Raw genomic sequence first — 1,480 nt, 5'->3', positions numbered from 1 at the left:
TAATCTAAATATATATATTTAGATTATATACATTTATTATTAAATATATATTATAGATATTTATTATTAAATATATATTTATATTATAGATATTTATTATTAAATATATATATTTATATTATAGATCTTTATTGTTAAATATATATATTTATATTACAGATATTTATTATTAAATATATAAAATATATACAATATATTAATTAATATATATTAAATTAATTAATATATATTAAATAATATATATCATATATATTATTAAACATATATTATTTAGAGCATCTAAATATGTGTGTGTGTATGTATATATATTATATATCTTTCTATCTATAGTTTTTAGCCTAAGTACATTGGCTATACCACCAGCACAATGTTAATAAGGAGTGCAGATAATTCCAATGAAATACCTTAGGACTTTTTCTGCAAAGTAAAACCTTTAGAATCCTCACAAACACATAGATACATGTACATATATACATACACATGCATAAATATATGTATGTACTTCATCCAGATAAGAAAGTATCCATACATTTCTACTTTTTCCAAATGTTAGATATCCAATATTTGTGGAGGTTTCAAATGTGGTTAAAAAGAAGGCATATTTTGGGGCGCCTGGGTGGCGCAGTCGGTTAAGCGTCCGACTTCAGCCAGGTCACGATCTCGCGGTCCGTGGGTTCGAGCCCCGCGTCAGGCTCTGGGCTGATGGCTCGGAGCCTGGAGCCTGTTTCCGATTCTGTGTCTCCCTCTCTCTGACCCTCCCCCGTTCATGCTCTGTCTCTCTCTGTCCCAAAAATAAATAAAAAAGAAAACGTTGAAAAAAAAAAAAAGAAGGCATATTTTGTACTATCACTATATAGTAGTCAATGCATATCTAAAATACCTACCATACTGATTTAGAGTCTGGCGCTTAACCGACTGAGTCACCCAGGCGCCCCAATTTGCTGTTTTAACAAACAACCGTAGCCCATAATAGCTGAAAAAGCGCAAGTCTAACAATCCTAATGCAGGGTCAGGTAAAAACGTGCAGAGAAAGAGTAGCACACTGGATCATTTAGAGCATCTGTAGCTTAACTTATTTTTGTGTTCAAACTTGCTGCCTTATATTAAGGGCGGCCGGTTAAAATCACCTTCTATCAATGTGCTACTATTTCTTCTTGCATCTATTGTCATTTTTATATGATATAGTCACTGTTATTTAATAGACTCATAACTGTTCAATCTTCAGAGTAGCATGTATCCTTTAAGACTAGAAAGTGTCTTTTTTGGCTTCACGGAATCCTCTTTAGACGTGATTCTTTGCCTCTGTTCAGACCTCTGAGCAAGGTTCACAGCACCTGCGTTCTAATTGCTTCCGTTTGCCTTATAAATCTCTGTTCATCACTTTACCCTGGGCAATCTACTGCTTTTCTGAGTTTCATCGACTTCTGCTTCATTTCACCCTTTTTTTTTTTTTTTTTTTTTTTTTTTTTTTTTTTTTTTT

This window comes from Panthera uncia, chromosome B4 (genome assembly GCF_023721935.1).
Source record: "Panthera uncia isolate 11264 chromosome B4, Puncia_PCG_1.0, whole genome shotgun sequence".
Classification (NCBI taxonomy): domain Eukaryota; kingdom Metazoa; phylum Chordata; class Mammalia; order Carnivora; family Felidae; genus Panthera; species Panthera uncia.
This window is presented reverse-complemented; position numbering follows the sequence as displayed.